Source organism: Mixophyes fleayi, chromosome 10 (genome assembly GCF_038048845.1).
Source record: "Mixophyes fleayi isolate aMixFle1 chromosome 10, aMixFle1.hap1, whole genome shotgun sequence".
Classification (NCBI taxonomy): Eukaryota; Metazoa; Chordata; class Amphibia; order Anura; family Limnodynastidae; genus Mixophyes; species Mixophyes fleayi.
Window position 1 is genome coordinate 43,446,102 of NC_134411.1, and position 17,723 is coordinate 43,463,824.

Consider the following 17,723-nt stretch of genomic DNA (forward strand, 5'->3'; position numbering starts at 1 on the left):
TACTACAATTCATTTAAAATATATCCCTGGCTGTCCCAAAATGTCTTTGGCATTCCATTCCTTATTGAAGTGTTTATCATTACTCTTCACAATCACTGTAGGAGGAAACTCTAGCTCACCATCTATGTGTGATATTATTACTGAAAAAGCAGCATGTATTTACATTTTTCCACTGGATTATCTTGACATCCTGTTGCATAAGCAGTGTCTGTATAACAGATCCCATAGCCATATAGTAATGTCAATGTGTTGGAAAGCTGTGTGTGGTCAACTTCACAGACAATCCTCTTTTGGACAAGTCTTGTAGCAAATTTAGGAGCCTAATCTCCTGGGGTTCTCAGCTATCTGAAGCAGAGTGCCAATAGGATGTGATCAGGCTGATAGGTTCCTTGGGGAGAGTAAGGCTGCCCATAAGTCTCCCTTATTGCTCAAAAGAATGCTTTGATTGAGGTTCTTAAAGTGGAATGTATGGACTTTTTAGCCCTGTACTTCAAGCTCACAGCAATTGGTTCCAGGATTCAGGTAATAGGAGAAAAACCATCATCGGAAACAAAGTAAGAAACTGCACAGTAATCAAGAAGTGGACATCCACTCTAAAAGACTGTCCCGTGATTAAAAATATCCCAAACTAATAACCAGATTGCTAAGGAATAGAAGCCATTTGGTTTCAACAACATGTGAAATCAGACTGAAGAGCTTGAAAGCCAGAATGCTAGCCAATTCACCACAAATTCCCACACCCAAGCTCATGCAGAAATGTTTTCAAAAGGTTTTCAGTTTAGTATCTTGTTTTAGCTACCTTTTATATGAAATATTCTGCAGCAGTAAATTCTTCTGCTGTGCATTAAATCTGTTTTATATACTGTTAACATGGTGTTTATCCTTTATTGAAATAATGGCTGAATAATATACAGTGTTTTACGAATAACAATTTATCTATTCTCATTAATCCCTGTCCCAGTGAGGTGTCAAGTCTAAATTCTCTAATACACATGCATACTGGGCTCAATTTTATCACTTGCCAATTAGCATATTGGTATGTTTTTTGGACTGGAGTTGGGCAGGGGCACTTGGGGAGAAGCTATCCTTGCACAATAAGGAATTACAAACTCCACAATAGTGGATTATGGTCTGGGTTTCAATTGGATCCATGTGAGGCAGCAGTGCTAACTACTTTGCACCGTACCAACCATCTCAGTACACATGTATGGTATTGCATGGAGACTCTCTGTTTTGTTTTATTTCATATCTTACCGAATGAATAATTTAGCTGATTATTCAGACAATACTGTTTTGTGCCTCTTGTATTTGTTTTATTTTGTCTCTGCTAGCTAGAGTTACATATATTGAACTGTGTTCACAATTCATATGACATCTTTAAGAAAAAACAAAGCAAAGTTCCACTGAGATTTGAACTCAGATCACTGGATTCAAAGTCCAAAGTGCTAACCATTACACCATGGAACCAACTGTACATTGCATTTTAAATATTCCTTTAGTACTGCATTACCAGTGTTTGCCAATAGGGCTGCATCTTCTTATTGGAATAATTTGTTTCCACCTGCTTCATTATGGTGTAATACTATTGCGTACACAGATTGGATGAACATTTCAATTTCTCTTAACATAAAATACATCTTACCTTTTCATTTTTATTATGTTGAACAAAGTTAAAAGTACAAAAAATCCAGATTACAATGTTAGGAAAACCATTTGAAATGTTATTACCACATAGAAACAACCTAAATTGTATCTCCCTTTGCTGCTTGTCCAAATACAAATGGTTAGATTACTATGACTTGTATGGTTTCTCTGTATACCGTGCAAACTATGATAGCAATAAGCAGCATCAAAATAGTTTTTGCCAAAGTGATCAATGGATTTCGATTTTGACTAATGCTCAAGCTCCATTTCCCTTCCAATGAATGTAGCCTAGGACAACTGAGACCCCTAAAATTGCAATTGTGGCATTGAATGCACAGGTTCGTTATCTATTAATTAAAGCACTGGGAGTTTTCTATATAAGGTCTTTTCCAGTATATTTGTGCACCATGACTAAAATCTACTACTACAATTCATTTAAAATATATCCCTGGCTGTCCCAAAATGTCTTTGGCATTCCATTCCTTATTGAAGTGTTTATCATTACTCTTCACAATCACTGTAGGAGGAAACTCTAGCTCACCATCTATGTGTGATATTATTACTGAAAAAGCAGCATGTATTTACATTTTTCCACTGGATTATCTTGACATCCTGTTGCATAAGCAGTGTCTGTATAACAGATCCCATAGCCATATAGTAATGTCAATGTGTTGGAAAGCTGTGTGTGGTCAACTTCACAGACAATCCTCTTTTGGACAAGTCTTGTAGCAAATTTAGGAGCCTAATCTCCTGGGGTTCTCAGCTATCTGAAGCAGAGTGCCAACAGGATGTGATCAGGCTGATAGGTTCCTTGGGGAGAGTAAGGCTGCCCATAAGTCTCCCTTATTGCTCAAAAGAATGCTTTGATTGAGGTTCTTAAAGTGGAATGTATGGACTTGTTAGCCCTGTACTTCAAGCTCACAGCAATTGGTTCCAGGATTCAGGTAATAGGAGAAAAACCATAATCGGAAACAAAGTAAGAAACTGCACAGTAATCAAGAAGTGGACATCCACTCTAAAAGACTGTCCTGTGATTAAAAATATCCCAAACTAATAACCAGATTGCTAAGGAATAGAAGCCATTTGGTTTCAACAACATGTGAAATCAGACTGAAGAGCTTGAAAGCCAGAATGCTAGCCAATTCACCACAAATTCCCACACCCAAGCTCATGCAGAAATGTTTTCATAAGGTTTTCAGTTTAGTATCTTGTTTTAGCTACCTTTTATATGAACTATACTGCAGCAGTAAATTCTTCTGCTGTGCATTAAATCTGTTTTATATACTGTTAACATGGTGTTTTTCCTTTATTGAAATAATGGCTGAATAATATACAGTGTTTTACGAAAAACAATTTATCTATTCTCATTAATCCCTGTCCCAGTGAGGTGTCAAGTCTAAATTCTCTAATACACATGCATACTGGGCTCTATTTTATCACTTGCCAATTAGCATATTGGTATGTTTTTTGGACTAGATTTGGGCAGGGGCACTTGGGGAGAAGCTATCCTTGCACAATTAGGAATTACAAACTCCACAATAGTGGATTATGGTCTGGGTTTCATTTGGATCCATGTGAGGCAGCAGTGCTAACTACTTTGCACCGTACCAACCATCTCAGTTAATATGTATGGTATTGCATGGAGACTCTCTGTTTTGTTTTATTTCATATCTTACCGCATGAATAATTTAGCTGATTATTCAGACAATACTGTTTTGTGCCTCTTGTATTTGTTTTATTTTGTCTCTGCTAGCTAGAGTTACATATATTGAACTGTGTTCACAATTCATATGACATCTTTAAGAAAAAACAAAAGCAAGGTTCCACTGAGATTTGAACTCAGATCGCTGGATTCAAATTCCAACGTGCTAACCATTACACCATGGAACCAACTGTACATTGCATTTTAAATATTCCTTTAGGACTGCATTACCAGTGTTTGCCAATAGGGCTGCATCTTCTTATTGGAATAATTTGTTTCCACCTGCTTCATTATGGTGTAATACTATTGCGTACACAGATTGGATGAACATTTCAATTTCTCTTAACATAAAATACATCTTACCTTTTCATTTTTATTATGTTGAACAAAGTTAAAAGTAGAAAAAATCCAGATTACAATGTTAGGAAATCCATTTGAAATGTTATTACCAGATAGAAACAACCTAAATTGTATCTCCCTTTGCTGCTTGTCCAAATACAAATGGTTAGATTACTATGACTTGTATGGTTTCTCTGTATACCGTGCAGACTATGATAGCAATAAGCAGCATCAAAATAGTTTTTGCCAAAGTGATCAATGGATTTCGATTTTGAATAATGCTCAAGCTCCATTTCCCTTCCAGTGAATGTAGCCTAGGACAACTGAGACCCCTAAAATTGCAATTGTGGCATTGAATGCACAGGTTCGTTATCTATTAATTGAAGCACTGGGAGTTTTCTATATAAGGTCTTTTCCAGTATATTTGTGCACCATGACTAAAATCTACTACTACAATACATTTAAAATATATCCCTGTCTGTCCCAAATTGTCTTTGGCATTCCATTCCTTATTGAAGTGTTTATCATTACTCTTCACAATCACTGTAGGAGGAAACTCTAGCTCACCATCTATGTGTGATATTATTACTGAAAAAGCAGCATGTATTTACATTTTTCCACTGGATTATCTTGACATCCTGTTGCATAAGCAGTGTCTGTATAACAGATCCCATAGCCATATAGTAATGTCAATGTGTTGGAAAGCTGTGTGTGGTCAACTTCACAGACAATCCTCTTTTGGACAAGTCTTGTAGCAAATTTAGGAGCCTAATCTCCTGGGGTTCTCAGCTATCTGAAGCAGAGTGCCAATAGGATGTGATCAGGCTGATAGGTTCCTTGGGGAGAGTAAGGCTGCCCATAAGTCTCCCTTATTGCTCAAAAGAATGCTTTGATTGAGGTTCTTAAAGTGGAATGTATGGACTTGTTAGCCCTGTACTTCAAGCTCACCGCAATTGGTTCCAGGATTCAGGTATTAGGAGAAAAACCATCATCGGAAACAAAGTAAGAAACTGCACAGTAATCAAGAAGTGGACTTCCACTCTACAAGACTGTCCTGTGATTAAAAATATCCCAAACTAATAACCAGATTGCTAAGGAATAGAAGCCATTTGGTTTCAACAACATGTGAAATCAGACTGAAGAGCTTGAAAGCCAGAATGCTAGCCAATTCACCACAAATTCCCACACCCAAGCTCATGCAGAAATGTTTTCATAAGGTTTTCAGTTTAGTATCTTGTTTTAGCTACCTTTTATATGAAATATACTGCAGCAGTAAATTCTTCTGCTGTGCATAAAATCTGTTTTATATACTGTTAACATGGTGTTTATCCTTTATTGAAATAATGGCTGAATAATATACAGTGTTTTACGAATAACAATTTATCTATTCTCATTAATCCCTGTCCCAGTGAGGTGTCAAGTCTAAATTCTCTAATACACATGCATACTGGGCTCAATTTTATCACTTGCCAATTAGCATATTGGTATGTTTTTTGGACTGGATTTAGGCAGGGGCACTTGGGGAGAAGCTATCCTTGCACAATAAGGAATTTCAAACTCCACAATAGTGGATTATGGTCTGGGTTTCAATTGGATCCATGTGAGGCAGCAGTGCTAACTACTTTGCACCGTACCAACCATCTCAGTACACATGTATGGTATTGCATGGAGACTCTCTGTTTTGTTTTATTTCATATCTTACCGCATGAATAATTTAGCTGATTATTCAGACAATACTGTTTTGTGCCTCTTGTATTTGTTTTATTTTGTCTCTGCTAGCTAGAGTCACATATATTGAATTGTGTTCACATTTCATATGACATCTTTAAGAAAAAACAAAAGCAAGGTTCCACTGAGATTTGAACTCAGATCGCTGGATTCAAAGTCCAAAGTGCTAACCATTACACCATGGAACCAACTGTAGAAATGGCAATTTGAGTATTCTTTTAGGACTGCAATACCAGTGTTTGCCAATAGGGCTGCATCTTCTTATTGGAATAATTTGTTTTCATCTGCTTCATTATGGTGTTATACTACTGCGTACACAGATTGGATGAACATTTCAATTTCTCTTAAAATAAAATACATCTTACCTTTTCATTTTTATTATGTTGAACAAAGTTAAAAGTACAAAAAATCCAGATTACAATGTTAGGAAATCCATTTAAAATGTTATTACCAGATAGAAACAACCTAAATTGTATCTCCCTTTGCTGCTTGTCCAAATACAAATGGTTAGATTACTATGACTTGTATGGTTTCTCTGTATACCGTGCAGACTATGATAGCAATAAGCAGCATCAAAATAGTTTTTGCCAAAGTGATCAATGGATTTCGATTTTGAATAATGCTCAAGCTCCATTTCCCTTCCAGTGAATGTAGCCTAGGACAACTGAGACCCCTAAAATTGCAATTGTGGCATTGAATGCACAGGTTCGTTATCTATTAATTGAAGCACTGGGAGTTTTCTATATAAGGTCTTTTCCAGTATATTTGTGCACCATGACTAAAATCTACTACTACAATACATTTAAAATATATCCCTGTCTGTCCCAAAATGTCTTTGGCATTCCATTCCTTATTGAAGTGTTTATCATTACTCTTCACAATCACTGTAGGAGGAAACTCTAGCTCACCATCTATGTGTGATATTATTACTGAAAAAGCAGCATGTATTTACATTTTTCCACTGGATTATCTTGACATCCTGTTGCATAAGCAGTGTCTGTATAACAGATCCCATACCCATATAGTAATGTCAATGTGTTGGAAAGCTGTGTGTGGTCAACTTCACAGACAATCCTCTTTTGGACAAGTCTTGTAGCAAATTTAGGAGCCTAATCTCCTGGGGTTCTCAGCTATCTGAAGCAGAGTGCCAATAGGATGTGATCAGGCTGATAGGTTCCTTGGGGAGAGTAAGGCTGCCCATAAGTCTCCCTTATTGCTCAAAAGAATGCTTTGATTGAGGTTCTTAAAGTGGAATGTATGGACTTGTTAGCCCTGTACTTCAAGCTCACCGCAATTGGTTCCAGGATTCAGGTATTAGGAGAAAAACCATCATCGGAAACAAAGTAAGAAACTGCACAGTAATCAAGAAGTGGACTTCCACTCTACAAGACTGTCCTGTGATTAAAAATATCCCAAACTAATAACCAGATTGCTAAGGAATAGAAGCCATTTGGTTTCAACAACATGTGAAATCAGACTGAAGAGCTTGAAAGCCAGAATGCTAGCCAATTCACCACAAATTCCCACACCCAAGCTCATGCAGAAATGTTTTCATAAGGTTTTCAGTTTAGTATCTTGTTTTAGCTACCTTTTATATGAAATATACTGCAGCAGTAAATTCTTCTGCTGTGCATTAAATCTGTTTTATATACTGTTAACATGGTGTTTATCCTTATTGAAATAATGGCTGAATAATATACAGTGTTTTACGAATAACAATTTATCTATTCTCATTAATCCCTGTCCCAGTGAGGTGTCAAGTCTAAATTCTCTAATACACATGCATACTGGGCTCAATTTTATCACTTGCCAATTAGCATATTGGTATGTTTTTTGGACTGGATTTAGGCAGGGGCACTTGGGTAGAAGCTATCCTTGCACAATAAGGAATTTCAAACTCCACAATAGTGGATTATGGTCTGGGTTTCAATTGGATCCATGTGAGGCAGCAGTGCTAACTACTTTGCACCGTACCAACCATCTTAGTACACATGTATGGTATTGCATGGAGACTCTCTGTTTTGTTTTATTTCATATCTTACCGCATGAATAATTTAGCTGATTATTCAGACAATACTGTTTTGTGCCTCTTGTATTTGTTTTATTTTGTCTCTGCTAGCTAGAGTCACATATATTGAATTGTGTTCATATTTCATATGACATCTTTAAGAAAAAACAAAAGCAAGGTTCCACTGAGATTTGAACTCAGATCACTGGATTCAAAGTCCAAAGTGCTAACCATTACACCATGGAACCAACTGTAGAAATGGCAATTTGAGTATTCTTTTAGGACTGCAATACCAGTGTTTGCCAATAGGGCTGCATCTTCTTATTGGAATAATTTGTTTTCATCTGCTTCATTATGGTGTTATACTACTGCGTACACAGATTGGATGAACATTTCAATTTCTCTTAAAATAAAATACATCTTACCTTTTCATTTTTATTATGTTGAACAAAGTTAAAAGTACAAAAAATCCAGATTACAATGTTAGGAAATCCATTTAAAATGTTATTACCAGATAGAAACAACCTAAATTGTATCTCCCTTTGCTGCTTGTCCAAATACAAATGGTTAGATTACTATGACTTGTATGGTTTCTCTGTATACCGTGCAGACTATGATAGCAATAAGCAGCATCAAAATAGTTTTTGCCAAAGTGATCAATGGATTTCGATTTTGAATAATGCTCAAGCTCCATTTCCCTTCCAATGAATGTAGCCTAGGACAACTGAGACCCCTAAAATTGCAATTGTGGCATTGAATGCACAGGTTCGTTATCTATTAATTGAAGCACTGGGAGTTTTCTATATTAGGTCTTTTCCAGTATATTTGTGCACCATGACTAAAATCTACTACTACAATACATTTAAAATATATCCCTGTCTGTCCCAAAATATCTTTGGCATTCCATTCCTTATTGAAGTGTTTATCATTACTCTTCACAATCACTGTAGGAGGAAACTCTAGCTCACCATCTATGTGTGATATTATTACTGAAAAAGCAGCATGTATTTACATTTTTCCACTGGATTATCTTGACATCCTGTTGCATAAGCAGTGTCTGTATAACAGATGCCATACCCATATAGTAATGTCAATGTGTTTGAAAGCTGTGTGTGGTCAACTTCACAGACAATCCTCTTTTGGACAAGTCTTGTAGCAAATTTAGGAGCCTAATCTCCTGGGGTTCTCAGCTATCTGAAGCAGAGTGCCAATAGGATGTGATCAGGCTGATAGGTTCCTTGGGGAGAGTAAGGCTGCCCATAAGTCTCCCTTATTGCTCAAAAGAATGCTTTGATTGAGGTTCTTAAAGTGGAATGTATGGACTTGTTAGCCCTGTACTTCAAGCTCACCGCAATTGGTTCCATGATTCAGGTAATAGGAGAAAAACCATCATCGGAAACAAAGTAAGAAACTGCACAGTAATCAAGAAGTGGACATCCACTCTACAAGACTGTCCTGTGATTAAAAATATCCCAAACTAATAACCAGATTGCTAAGGAATAGAAGCCATTTGGTTTCAACAACATGTGAAATCAGACTGAAGAGCTTGAAAGCCAGAATGCTAGCCAATTCACCACAAATTCCCACACCCAAGCGCATGCAGAAATGTTTTCATAAGGTTTTCAGTTTAGTATCTTGTTTTAGCTACCTTTTATATGAAATATACTGCAGCAGTAAAATCTTCTGCTGTGCATTAAATCTGTTTTATATACTGTTAACATGGCGTTTATCCTTTATTGAAATAATGGCTGAATAATATACAGTGTTTTACAAATAACAATTTATCTATTCTCATTAGTCCCTGTCCCAGTGAGGTGTCAAGTCTAAATTCTCTAATACACATGCATACTGGGCTCAATTTTATCACTTGCCAATTAGCATATTGGTATGTTTTTGGACTGGATTTGGGCAGGCGCACTTGGGGAGAAGCTATCCTTGCACAATAAGGAATTTCAAACTCCACAATAGTGGATTATGGTCTGGGTTTCAATTGGATCCATGTGAGGCAGCAGTGCTAACTACTTTGCACCGTACCAACCATCTCAGTACACATGTATGGTATTGCATGGAGACTCTCTGTTTTGTTTTATTTCATATTTTACCGCATGAATAATTTAGCTGATTATTCAGACAATACTGTTTTGTGCCTCTTGTATTTATTTTATTTTGACTCTGCTAGCTAGAGTTACATATATTGAATTGTGTTCACATTTCATATGACATCTTTAAGAAAAAACAAAAGCAAGGTTCCACTAAGATTTGAACTCAGATCACTGGATTCAAAGTCCAAAGTGCTAACCATTACACCATGGAACCAACTGTACATTGCATTTTAAATATTCCTTTAGGACTGCATTGCCAGTGTTTGCCAATAGGGCTGCATCTTCTTATTGGAATAATTTATTTCCACCTGCTTCATTATGGTGTAATACTATTGCGTACACAGATTGGATGAACATTTCAATTTCTCTTAACATAAAATACATCTTACCTTTTTACTTTTATTATGTTGAACAAAGTTAAAAGTACAAAAAATCCAGATTACAATGTTAGGAAAACCATTTGAAATGTTATTACCAGATACAAAAAACCTAAATTGTATCTCCCTTTGCTGCTTGTCCAAATATAAATGGTTAGATTACTATGACTTGTATGGTTTCTCTGTATACCGTGCAGACTATGATAGCAATAAGCAGCATCAAAATAGTTTTTGCCAAAGTGATCAATGGATTTCGATTTTGACTAATGCTCAAGCTCCATTTCCCTTCCAATGAATGTAGCCTAGGACAACTGAGACCCCTAAAATTGCAATTGTGGCATTGAATGCACAGGTTCGTTATCTATTAATTAAAGCACTGGGAGTTTTCTATATAAGGTCTTTTCCAGTATATTTGTGCACCATGACTAAAATTTACTACTACAATACATTTAAAATATATCCCTGTCTGTCCCAAAATGTCTTTGGCATTCCATTCCTTATTAAAGTGTTTAGCATTACTCTTTACAATCACTGTAGGAGGAAACTCTAGCTCACCATCTATGTGTGATATTATTACTGAAAAAGCAGCATGTATTTACATTTTTCCACTGGATTATCTTGACATCCTGTTGCATAAGCAGTGTCCGTATAACAGATCCCATACCCATATAGTAATGTCAATGTGTTGGAAAGCTGTGTGTGGTCAACTTCACAAACAATCCTCTTTTGGACAAGTCTTGTAGCAAATTTAGGAGCCTAATCTCCTGGGGTTCTCAGCTTTCTGAAGCAGAGTGCCAATAGGATGTGATCAGGCTGATAGGTTCCTTGGGGAGAGTAAGGCTGCCCATAAGTCTCCCTTATTGCTCAAAAGAATGCTTTGATTGAGGTTCTTAAAGTGGAATGTATGGACTTGTTAGCCCTGTACTTCAAGCTCACAGCAATTGGTTCCAGGATTCAGGTAATAGGAGAAAAACCATCATCGGAAACAAAGTAAGAAACTGCACAGTAATCAAGAAGTGGACATCCACTCTAAAAGACTGTCCTGTGATTAAAAATATCCCAAACTAATAACCAGATTGCTAAGGAATAGAAGCCATTTGGTTTCAACAACATGTGAAATCAGACTGAAGAGCTTGAAAGCCAGAATGCTAGCCAGTTCACCACAAATTCCCACACCCAAGCTCATGCAGAAATGTTTTCATAAGGTTTTCAGTTTAGTATCTTGTTTTAGCTACCTTTTATATGAAATATACTGCAGCAGTAAATTCTTCTGCTGTGCATTAAATCTGTTTTATATACTGTTAACATGGTGTTTATCCTTTATTGAAATAATGGCTGAATAATATACAGTGTTTTACGAATAACAATTTATCTATTCTCATTAATCCCTGTCCCAGTGAGGTGTCAAGTCTAAATTCTCTAATACACATGCATACTGGGCTCAATTTTATCACTTGCCAATTAGCCTATTGGTATGTTTTTTGGACTAGATTTGGGCAGGGGCACTTGGGGAGAAGCTATCCTTGCACAATAAGGAATTACAAACTCCACAATAGTGGATTATGGTCTGGGTTTCAATTGGATCCATGTGAGGCAGCAGTGCTAACTACTTTGCACCGTACCAACCATCTCAGTACACATGTATGGTATTGCAAGGAGACTCTCTGTTTTGTTTTATTTCATATCTTACCGCATGAATAATTTAGCTGATTATTCAGACAATACTGTTTTGTGCCTCTTGTATTTCTTTTATTTTGTCTCTGCTAGCTAGAGTTACATATATTGAATTGTGTTCACATTTCATATGACATCTTTAAGAAAAAACAAAAGCAAAGTTCCACTGAGATTTGAACACAGATCACTGGATTCAAAGTCCAAAGTGCTAACCATTACACCATGGAACCAACTGTACATTGCAATTTAAATATTCCTTTAGGACTGCATTGCCAGTGTTTGCCAATAGGGCTGCATCTTATTATTGGAATAATTTATTTCCACCTGCTTCATTATGGTGTAATACTATTGCGTACACAGATTGGATGAACATTTCAATTTCTCTTAACATAAAATACATCTTACCTTTTCATTTTTATTATGTTGAACAAAGTTAAAAGTAGAAAAAATCCAGATTACAATGTTAGGAAAACCATTTGAAATGTTATTAACAGATAGAAACAACCTAAACTGTATCTCCCTTTGCTGCTTGTCCAAATACAAATGGTTAAATTACTTTGACTTGTATGGTTTCTCTGTATACCGTGCAGACTATGATAGCAATAAGCAGCATCAAAATAGTTTTTGCCAAAGTGATCAATGGATTTTGATTTTGACTAATGCTCAAGCTCCATTTCCCTTCCAGTGAATGTAGCCTAGGACAACTGAGACCCCTAAAATTGCAATTGTGGCATTGAATGCACAGGTTCGTTATCTATTAATTGAAGCACTGGGAGTTTTCTATATAAGGTCTTTTCCAGTATATTTGTGCACCATGACTAAAATCTACTACTACAATACATTTAAAATATATCCCTGTCTGTCCCAAAATGTCTTTGGCATTCCATTCCTTATTGAAGTGTTTATCATTACTCTTCACAATCACTGTAGGAGGAAACTCTAGCTCACCATCTATGTGTGATATTATTACTGAAAAAGCAGCATGTATTTACATTTTTCCACTGGATTATCTTGACATCCTGTTGCATAAGCAGTGTCTGTATAACAGATCCCATACCCATATAGTAATGTCAATGTGTTGGAAAGCTGTGTGTGGTCAACTTCACAGACAATCCTCTTTTGGACAAGTCTTGTAGCAAATTTAGGAGCCTAATCTCCTGGGGTTCTCAGCTATCTGAAGCAGAGTGCCAATAGGATGTGATCAGGCTGATAGGTTCCTTGGGGAGAGTAAGGCTGCCCATAAGTCTCCCTTATTGTTCAAAAGAATGCTTTGATTGAGGTTCTTAAAGTGGAATGTATGGACTTGTTAGCCCTGTACTTCAAGCTCACAGCAATTGGTTCCAGGATTCAGGTAATAGGAGAAAAACCATCATCGGATACAAAGTAAGAAACTGCACAGTAATCAAGAAGTGGACATCCACTCTAAAAGACTGTCCTGTGATTAAAAATATCCCAAACTAATAACCAGATTGCTAAGGAATAGAAGCCATTTGGTTTCAACAACATGTAAAATCAGACTGAAGAGCTTGAAAGCCAGAATGCTAGCCAATTCACCACAAATTCCCACACCCAAGCTCATGCAGAAATGTTTTCATAAGGTTTTCAGTTTAGTATCTTGTTTTAGCTACCTTTTATATGAAATATACTGCAGCAGTAAATTTTTCTGCTGTGCATTAAATCTGTTTTATATACTGTTAACATGGTGTTTATCCTTTATTGATATAATGGCTGAATATTATACAGTGTTTTACGAATAACAATTTATCTATTCTCATTAGTCCCTGTCCCAGTGAGGTGTCAAGTCTAAATTCTCTAATACACATGCATACTGGGCTCAATTTTATCACTTGCCAATTAGCATATTGGTATGTTTTTTGGACTGGATTTGGGCAGGGGCACTTGGGGAGAAGCTATCCTTGCACAATAAGGAATTTCAAACTCCACAATAGTGGATTATGGTCTGGGTATCAATTGGATCCATATGAGGCAGCAGTGCTAACTACTTTGCACCGTACCAACCATCTCAATACACATGTATGGTTTTGCATGGAGACTCTCTGTTTTGTTTTATTTCATATCTTACCACATGAATAATTTAGCTGATTATTCAGACAATACTGTTTTGTGCCTCTTGTATTTGTTTTATTTTGTCTCTGCTAGCTAGAGTTACATATATTGAACTGTGTTCACATATCATATGACATCTTTAAGAAAAAACAAAAGCAAGGTTCCACTGAGATTTGAACTCAAATCGCTGGTTTCAAAGTCCAAAGTGCTAACCATTACACCATGGAACCAACTGTAGAAATGGCAATTTAGGTATTCTTTTAGGACTGCATTACCAGTGTTTGTCAATAGGGCTGCATCTTCTTATTGGAATAATTTGTTTCCATCTGCTTCATTATGGTGTAATACTATTGCGTACACAGATTGGATTAACATTTCAATTTCTCTTAACATAAAATACATCTTACCCTTTTATTTTTATTATGTTGAACAAAGTTAAAAGTACAAAAAATCCAGATTACAATGTTAGGAAAACCATTTGAAATGTTATTACCAGATAGCAACAACCTAAATTGTATCTCCCTTTGCTGCTTGTCCAAATACAAATGGTTAGATTACTATGACTTGTATGGTTTCTCTGTATACCGTACAGACAATGATAGCAATAAGCAGCATCAAAATAGTTTTTGCCAAAGTGATCAATGGATTTCGATTTTGACTAATGCTCAAGCTCCATTTCACTTCCAGTGAATGTAGCCTAGGACAACTGAGACCCCTAAAATTGCAATTGTGGCATTGAATGCACAGGTTCGTTATCTATTAATTGAAGCACTGGGGTTTTTCTATATAAGGTCTTTTCCAGTATATTTGTGCACCATGACTAAAATCTACTACTACAATACATTTAAAATATTTCCCTGTCTGTCACAAAATGTCTTTGGCATTCCATTCCTTATTGAAGTGTTTATCATTACACTTCACAATCACTGTAGGAGGAAACTCTAGCTCACCATCTATGTGTGATATTATTACTGAAAAAGCAGCATGTATTTACATTTTTCCACTGGATTATCTTGACATCCTGTTGCATAAGCAGTGTCTGTATAACAGATCCCATACCCATATAGTAATGTCAATGTGTTGGAAAGCTGTGTGTGGTCAACTTCACAGACAATCCTCTTTTGGACAAGTCTTGAAGCAAATTTAGGAGCCTAATCTCCTGGGGTTCTCAGCTATCTGAAGCAGAGTGCCAATAGGATGTGATCAGGCTAATAGGTTCCTTGGGGAGAGTAAGGCTGCCCATAAGTCTCCCTTATTGCTCAAAAGAATGCTTTGATTGAGGTTCTTAAAGTGGAATGTATGGACTTGTTAGCCCTGTACTTCAAGCTCACAGCAATTGGTTCCAGGATTCAGGTAATAGGAGAAAAACCATCATCGGAAACAAAGTAAGAAACTGCACAGTAATCAAGAAGTGGACATCCACTCTAAAAGACTGTCCTGTGATTAAAAATATCCCAAACTAATAACCAGATTGCTAAGGAATAGAAGCCATTTGGTTTCAACAACATGTGAAATCAGACTGAAGAGCTTGAAAGCCAGAATGCTAGCCAGTTCACCTCAAATTCCCACACCCAAGCTCATGCAGAAATGTTTTCATAAGGTTTTCAGTTTAGTATCTTGTTTTAGCTACCTTTTATATGAAATATACTGCAGCAGTAAATTCTTCTGCTGTGCATTAAATCTGTTTTATATACTGTTAACATGGTGTTTATCCTTTATTGAAATAATGGCTGAATAATATACAGTGTTTTACGAATAACAATTTATCTATTCTCATTTATCCCTGTCCCAGTGAGGTGTCAAGTCTAAATTCTCTAATACACATGCATACTGGGCTCAATTTTATCACTTGCCAATTAGCATATTGGTATGTTTTTTGGACTGGATTTGGGCAGGGGCACTTGGGGAGAAGCTATCCTTGCACAATAAGTATTTTCAAACTCCACAATAGTGGATTATGGTCTGGGTTTCAATTGGATCCATGTGAGGCAGCAGTGCTAACTACTTTGCACCGTACCAACCATCTCAGTACACATGTATGGTATTGTATGGAGACTCTCTGTTTTGTTTTATTTCATATCTTACCGCATGAATAATTTAGCTGATTATTTAGACAATACTGTTTTGTGCCTCTTGTATTTGTTTTATTTTGTCTCTGCTAGCTAGAGTTACATATATTGAATTGTGTTCACCTTTCATATGACATCTTTAAGAAAAAACAAAATCAATGTTCCACTGAGATTTGAACTCAGATCGCTGGATTCAAAGTCCAAAGTGCTAGCCATTACACCATGGAACCAACTGTACATTGCAATTTAAATATTCCTTTAGGACTGCATTACCAGCGTTTGCCAATAGGGCTGCATCTTCTTATTGGAATAATTTATTTTCACCTGCTTCATTATGGTGTAATACTATTGCGTACACAGATTGGATGAACATTTCAATTTCTCTTAACATAAAATACATCTTACCCTTTCATTTTTATTATGTTGAACAAAGTTAAAAGTACAAAAAATCCAGATTACAATGCTAGGAAAACCATTTTAAATGTTATTACCAGATAGCAACAACCTAAATTGTATCTCCCTTTGCTGCTTGTCCAAATATAAATGGTTAGATTACTATGACTTGTATGGTTTCTCTGTATACCGTACAGACTATGATAGCAATAAGCAGCATCAAAATAGTTTTTGCCAAAGTGATCAATGGATTTCGATTTTAACTAATGCTCAAACTCCCTTTCACTTCCAGTGAATGTAGCCTAGGACAACTGAGACCCCTAAAATTGCAATTGTGGCATTGAATGCTCAGGTTCGTTATCTATTAATTGAAGCACTGGGGGTTTTCTATATAAGGTCTTTTCCAGTATATTTGTGCACCATGACTAAAATCTACTACTACAATACATTTAAAATATATCCCTGTCTATCACAAAATGTCTTTGGCATTCCATTCCTTATTGAAGTGTTTATCATTACTCTTCACAATCACTGTAGGAGGAAACTCTAGCTCACCATCTATGTGTGATATTATTACTGAAAAAGCAGCATGTATTTACATTTTTCCACTGGATTATCTTGACATCCTGTTGCATAAGCAGTGTCTGTATAACAGATCCCATACCCATATAGTAATGTCAATGTGTTGGAAAGCTGTGTGTGGTCAACTTCACAGACAATCCTCTTTTGGACAATTCTTGTAGCAAACTTAGAAGCCTAATCTCCTGGGGTTCTCAGCTATCTGAAGCAGAGTGCCAATAGGATGTGATCAGGCTGATAGGTTCCTTGGTGAGAGTAAGGCTGCCCATAAGTGTCCCTTATTGCTCAAAAGAATGCTTTGATTGAGGTTCTTAAAGTGGAATGTATGGACTTGTTAGCCCTGTACTTCAAGCTCACAGCAATTGGTTCCAGGATTCAGGTAATAGGAGAAAAACCATCATCGGAAACAAAGTAAGAAACTGCACAGTAATCAAGAAGTGGACATCCACTCTAAAAGACTGTCCTGTGATTAAAAATATCCCAAACTAATATCCAGATTGCTAAGGAATAGAAGCCATTTGGTTCCAACAATATGTCAAATCAGACTGAAGAGCTTGAAAGTCAGAATGCTAGCCAATTCCCCACAAATTCCCACACCCAAGCTCATGCAGAAATGTTTTCATAAGGTTTTCAGTTTAGTATCTTGTTTTAGCTACCTTTTATATGAAATATACTGCAGCAGTAAATTCTTCTGCTGTGCATTAAATCTGTTTTATATACTGTTAACATGGTGTTTATCCTTTATTGATATAATGGCTGAATATTATACAGTGTTTTACGAATAACAATTTATCTATTCTCATTAGTCCATGTCCCAGTGAGGTGTCAAGTCTAAATTCTCTAATACACATGCATACTGGGCTCAATTTTATCACTTGCCAATTAGCATATTGGTATGTTTTTTGGACTGGATTTGGGCAGAGGCACTTGGGGAGAAGCTATCCTTGCAAAATAAGGAACTACAAACTCCACAATAGTGGATTATGGTCTGGGTTTCAATTGGATCCATATGAGGCAGCAGTGCTAACTACTTTGCACCGT

The 17,723-nt window shown here is 36.4% G+C and overlaps 7 non-coding genes across 7 annotated transcripts; all 7 read right to left on the bottom strand.

The window, feature by feature from the left end:
• Positions 1–1,395: 1,395 nt before the first annotated feature.
• TRNAQ-UUG (transfer RNA glutamine (anticodon UUG)) lies at positions 1,396–1,467 on the bottom strand. The gene has a single exon. It is a non-coding gene; the product is annotated as a tRNA-Gln (tRNA).
• A 1,995-nt stretch (positions 1,468–3,462) lies between these two features.
• Positions 3,463–3,534, bottom strand: TRNAQ-UUG (transfer RNA glutamine (anticodon UUG)). Its single transcript has one exon. It is a non-coding gene; the product is annotated as a tRNA-Gln (tRNA).
• Positions 3,535–5,529: 1,995 nt separating this feature from the next.
• On the bottom strand, positions 5,530–5,601 carry TRNAQ-UUG (transfer RNA glutamine (anticodon UUG)). The gene has a single exon. It is a non-coding gene; the product is annotated as a tRNA-Gln (tRNA).
• A 1,996-nt stretch (positions 5,602–7,597) lies between these two features.
• TRNAQ-UUG (transfer RNA glutamine (anticodon UUG)) lies at positions 7,598–7,669 on the bottom strand. Its single transcript has one exon. It is a non-coding gene; the product is annotated as a tRNA-Gln (tRNA).
• Positions 7,670–9,665: 1,996 nt separating this feature from the next.
• Positions 9,666–9,737, bottom strand: TRNAQ-UUG (transfer RNA glutamine (anticodon UUG)). Its single transcript has one exon. It is a non-coding gene; the product is annotated as a tRNA-Gln (tRNA).
• Positions 9,738–11,732: 1,995 nt separating this feature from the next.
• TRNAQ-UUG (transfer RNA glutamine (anticodon UUG)) lies at positions 11,733–11,804 on the bottom strand. Its single transcript has one exon. It is a non-coding gene; the product is annotated as a tRNA-Gln (tRNA).
• A 4,064-nt stretch (positions 11,805–15,868) lies between these two features.
• TRNAQ-UUG (transfer RNA glutamine (anticodon UUG)) lies at positions 15,869–15,940 on the bottom strand. The gene has a single exon. It is a non-coding gene; the product is annotated as a tRNA-Gln (tRNA).
• Positions 15,941–17,723: the final 1,783 nt, after the last annotated feature.